Genomic DNA, 6008 nt, shown 5'->3' with positions numbered 1-6008 from the left:
GTTTCCATCATAGCTCAACTTGGAGCTTTATGTTAACTTTGAATAAAAAACCAGAATGCCCACATAAGTTAGATTTATAAATCTTTCAAATAAGCTTCCTGTTAGAATTGAAGAGCAGGTAAAAAGCTAATTTTTCACCAATTTTTCTTCAAGAATGAAAAATAGATGTCACATGTACTACCAAACTGCTTCTTTGTTATGGGTGTTTATAGTATTTTTTTGGAAGTTTAACATAATTGAAAAGATAAAATCACTTTAAAATGAGCAACTAAGACCAATTTTTGTTGTCAAGATTTATGGAAAAAAAGAATGACTGACTGACCTGTCAAAAATAATTTTAATTGGTGTCTTTTGGCTAACGTGTTTGAATTAATTGTAACTACTCCTTTGAGTAAGGGTTTCCTTATGAATGTTAAGTTAAAATCCTAATTCAGTGGTAATATAATAAAGATAGTGAGTGTTTCTGGAAGGAGGGGCAAAAGGTTGCTTCCTTTAATCAAACAAAAAAATATGTTTTAAAAATTGATTTTGGTGCCAAAACCGGTTTGGCTCAGTGGATAGAGTGTTGGCCTGCAGACTGAAAGGTCCCGGGTTTGATTCCGGTCAAGGGCACGTACCTTGGTTGTGGGCACATCCCCAGTGGGGGGTGTGCAGGAGGCAGCTGATCGATGTTTCTCTCTCATCGATGTTTCTAGCTCTCTATCTCTCTCCCTTCCTCTCTGTAAAAAATCAATAAAAAAATATATTTTAAAAAAAAGTTGATTTTGGTAATAACATGTCAGCCAATGGCCCAGGGTTAAGATAATAGATATTATTAATTCTACTAGAGGCCCAGTGCCGAAAATTCATGCATGTGAGGGTGTCCCTTAGCCCAGCCTGCACCTTCTCCAATCTGGGACCCCTCAGGGGATGTCCGACTGCCAGTCTAAGCCTGATCCCGGCCTATACCGGCAGTCAGATATCCCTCTCACAATCCGGGACTGCTAGCTCCTAACCACTCACCTGCCTGCCTGCCTGAACCCCCCTAACCGCTCCCATGCTGGCCTGATTGATGCCTACCTGCTCCCTTACAGGCCTGGTTGCTCCCAACTGCCCTCTCCTGCCGGCCATCTTGTGGTGGCCATCTTGTGGTGGCCCTCTTGTGGCAGCCATCTTGTGGTGGCCATCTTGTGACAACATGGGGGCGGAGATCTTGTGACGATGTGGGGGCAGCCATCCTGTGATGAGTTGAGGGCATTGCTCGAGGACGAGCAGGCCACCTCGGCTTTTATTAGTATAGATGTGTTATATTATTACACTAACACTTTAGTTTTATGGGTCAGGCAATAATATAGAGTTAAATCCATTGTGTTGATTTAAGTTCAAACCTCATCTTAATCATATACCGCATAGAATCCTGTGAAAGTTACTTTCTAAGTCTCAGTTTCCGCATCTGTAAAAGGACGGTTAAGAAATGTCGAAGTCCCAAGGATGAAATCAGGAGGCCTGTGGGATTGTCCACAGTGAGGACCTCAGAGGAAGTTACAAGCCAGCAAGTCTCACCTCTGCACCTGCCAAGCTCATAGGCACACTGACAACAAGGCTTCTCATAGCCGTTAACAAAGCAATTACCAATCACCCCTGAGTGCTGGCCACTGGGGGATCACCACTGAAGACTCAAGGAGTTATACGTCTTTTGATTTTGCCCTCACTGTAATGAGATCTCTGAGATTAGAGATCAAATCTGGCCCTCAACAGGAAGAAGGAGGAAAGGCAGGCAGTTACACATTATGGTCTCCTTGAGGGACCTGTAAATACACACACACACACACACACACACACCAAGTTTCAAATCGGTTTAGACTTCTTGTTCTCAAATGTGGCTGATCATCAGAATCACCCAGGAAATGTCCTAAAATTATGATTCCTGAGCCCCAGCATAGACCTACTGCATCTGAAATCTCAGGCATGAGGCATGGATGTCTATCTTTTGTGTTACTTACTTTTTAAAGCTGCTGAGTTTTAAAAACTAAAAACTAAACTAAAAACTAGCCACTGTGAGCAACCATTGACTAGACCACAGACTGGCAGGCACCAAGGATGAAAAGGAGTCAGACCCCACTGGGAGCTCACACTCTACAGATTAATGTTAATACAACGTAGTAAATGCCAAATCCTAAAGGGTCACACAAGTTCAGAAGTTCAGAGACAGCAGACACTGGGACTGACTCATCAACCTAAGTTCTTTGATGAGGAAATAAGAATGTGAGTGAGGTCCTAGCCGGTTTGGCTCAGTGGATAGAGCGTCAGCCTGCGGACTGAAGGGTCCCAGGTTCGATTCCAGTCAAAGGCATGTACCTTGGTTGCAGGCACATCCCCAGTAGGAGGTGTGCAGGAGGCAGCTGATAGATGTTTCTAACTCTCTATCCCTCTCCCTTCCTCTCTTTGAAGAATCAATATAATATATATTTTTTTAAAAAAAGAATGTGAGTGGGGCATCACTTCCTTATTTAGGGCTTTTCATTGAAGTAGATTTTAGAAATGAAGGTTTGTATTCATCATCAAATCCAGTCTCATTATTTTATAAGTCAAGAAGTAACACACGACTTTGATAAATTATTACACAAAAAGCCATTTTTCAAATGCAATTCTATAAAATTGGGGAAAATAACTAGCCATGGATTGGATCAAAGGACTTGGAAGGAAGAGACAGGAAACAAAGGATAAGGTTGAATGGGCCCTTCCTTTGTAGATCCTCCCATACACACACACACACACACACACACACACACACACACACACTAAGGTTGGTAATAAAACTGTTCAGAAATTTTTCTTATGTGAGTTCCTAACTTGGTATTGCTTTCTTGAGTTTGTGATTGGTGTCTCTACATTTTGGAGTACAAAAGCACAAAGGAAAGAACAGTATCTCATCCGAGGCTACACCCCAGTGCCTAACAAGGAACCTAGCACATAGTAGGCAATTCATAGATGTGCTGTGTCAGTGGAGGTGCCCAGAGCCCACGCCATTTCTCCTGCACCCTCAGGCTGAGTAAGGTAGTGTCCCTGGCCCTGAAATAAGCTGTAAGAAGATTTCCATACTGAGCCAAAAAAGTACAAGTGGGCATCTAAGCTACAAATTGAATGAGGGGCTGACATGAGCTTATAGATCCATGACAGGCTCATGAGTATAGAAGTTTAAACTGTGTTTCCTACAACTGCATGTGGTTCCCGACTCTGAGCACATGGCACTGGGCGTTAACCTGGGCCGTTCGTGGAACTCTCCCTCTGCTTCAGTCCTACTGAGTCCATGAGCACAAGACCAGAGGCCCACCTGGTAGGTGTCTGCCCAGGAATGGGACAGCTCTGCTCTTAACAGCTCAAGGAAGACACTAGGACTCTGGAGATCTCCAGAGGGGGACCAAAAAGCCCAAACAAACCTGAACACCAATGGTTAGGTGGACCATCCCAACAAAATAGGATCATCCCAATTATGGCACCATACTTCTTTAATGGACTAAGACCCAGGTAGTGGCAGGAGATGACTGAGGACTTTGTGTTGCTCTCAGGCAAAACACACGTGAAGTACACACAAACCATGTCAACAAACCCTGGGTAACTGTCTTGACACACACCTGTGAATGCAGGAAGAGACTGCTATCTAGCACATATTGTAATCCATGGGGTATATTCATCCGAAAGGTGAGATGGGACAAAAGTAAGAAGAGGGGAGAGGTGACAGAGGTGGAAGCGGATGAAGAGGGGAAGGAAGAACAAAATAAGTCCAGGATTTAGAACAATTCATGGGAAAGGACCACTGATTGGACCTCAAGGAGAAAAAATAATCTGCCTTTCTATAAAATTCTTTTGTTCTGTATTAGAAACGATAATAAGCTGACTCTGATTTAAACACAACATATCACTAAGATTTCAATCAGAGATCAAGTCTGTATATATAAAAGGCTAAGTGACTATCTGACCAGCCAGTAGGTATGATGTGCACTGACCACCAGGGGGCAGACGCTCAATGCAGTGACAACAACTCTCGCACTCCGGGACCCCTTCGGGGATGTTGGAAAGCCAGTTTTGGCCCAATCCCTGCAGACCCAGCCAAGGAATCCCACTTGCCGGAAGGACCCCGTTCACTCCTCAGAGGCCCTCCTAGCTCCGGCGCCGTGGAAGGTTGGCTTTAGGGTGTGTCTGGCCTGCCTCACCCAGTCCCGTCCCATTGGCCACCTTCTAATTAATTTCCTTTCAGTGTGCATGAATCCGTGCACCAGGACACTATTATACACATACATATCAAGGACTTGCCCTTAGTAATTGCAAGAATGAGTTGCATAGTCTCTGAAAGATGTGTCTTCTCGTCTGACACTGGAGCTGTATGTCCACAGGGTGAGCATCAGCTGGGGAAGGTGCATGTAAAGTCTAAGAGCAAGAACAAGAAGTAACCTACAAGCATGAGCTCAAGCCCATGAGAATGAACTGACACCCACATCAGTTCTTATTGCCTATGGCCTCGGAGGTGCATGGCTACTGAAGAAGCTGAAACACTTTGCCACAGAGCTGCACAACCTATCCCTGGCCCAGCGGTTAGAGAAGCTGGGGGAGCTGGGGCAGGTGAGAGCTGTAGGCCCACCTGCTGCCCGACACCATGAGGGAGGTGGCATGTGGGCAGCACTTGTCTGAGCCAGAGGTGCTGCTGCTTCCCTCGGCCTCCACAGCTCATAGAGCCACCCTCGGGCTGCACCCCAGCAGGAAACAGAGGAAAGGGGACTTGGGGACTGGAGTTTGGCTTAGCCAAGTTGACAAGTTACAAAGCCACCACACGCAGTTTGCAGAAGGCAATGGGGTTTTAGTTTTGTGAGTGCATGTACTGTTTCTTAATGTAGGTCAGGGGTTCTCATCCTCACACTTGGGACCAGATCGTTCTGTCAATGATGGGAGAGCTGTTTCACAGCATCCTTGGCCTCTACCTCCCAGTGCTAGTCCCAGCCTCTCCTCCTCAGTTGTGCCATTAATATATCTCCAGACATTGCAAGTGTCCCCAGGGGCAAACCTCCATAGCTGCGAATTGCTGGGCTGAGTCATATGCTGCTTGAGGAGAACTATTCATTTTTCCTCCTGGAAACCAGTAGTGCTTTGCATGTAGAACATGCGTAGTAGTTGCTGAGCAAATGCACACAGAAGTGCATGAGCAGATACTTACCCATCAGCACAGGGACAGACTGCTCTTGAAGGAAGGTATCTGCTCCTGAAATGATCTTCTTGCCATGGTTTTCATGACTGTGTTTATGACTCCCATCCTATATAATAAAAGGCCAGCAACTGAAACAGTGGAACGACCAGAATGACCAGAGACCAGAACACCACAGCCCCTCACCCTGGCTGGCCCCACCCCACAGGGAGCAGTAAGGCAATGCAAGTTTGATGGGGGAAAGTTGAAGAAATAGGGGGAAGGTCTTAAGGGTCTGTGGGGTTGGGGTGGTCGGCCTGGAGTAGGTTTGGAGTGTGCTGGGGAAGGAAGAGGAAGATCCGATTGGAAAACAGCTAAGCACAGTACCTTTCTCATTGCAAACCAGAATGGCACCAGCCATGGACTGAATGGGCGGTTATTTAATGAGTGCACTTGGGACCAACATGTTCATGGCAGCGGCAGTACTCCCGAAACTGCACTGATTCCAAGTAGTAAACAGCTATCAACATCAAAGAACAGAAAAATCATCTCCAACTAGAGGCCCTGGACATTGCAACGTGACTGAAGGAAACACCACTTAAGGAGGAGCTAGAAAAACCGGAAGAATGCGACCAGAGGATTGTGGGATTGTGGAGGACGCCTGGGCGCATACCACTAGAATGTGAGCCTGTTATTATGCATGTGCATAGTCAGCCCTAGAGTCCTCAGTCTCGCAGTATTTGGACGTGACTTCTGGTGGGAAATTATTTCAATTGAGGTTTGTTGTTCCCTTGTGTGGGGAAGATCAGAATTAAAGGTTTCATTTGTTACCTTGGTTTGAAGCAGAGGAAAA

Source organism: Eptesicus fuscus, chromosome 3 (assembly GCF_027574615.1).
Source record: "Eptesicus fuscus isolate TK198812 chromosome 3, DD_ASM_mEF_20220401, whole genome shotgun sequence".
NCBI classification, from domain to species: Eukaryota; Metazoa; Chordata; class Mammalia; order Chiroptera; family Vespertilionidae; genus Eptesicus; species Eptesicus fuscus.
The sequence above is the reverse complement of the archived record's forward strand: the minus strand, read 5'-3'. Positions refer to the sequence as shown.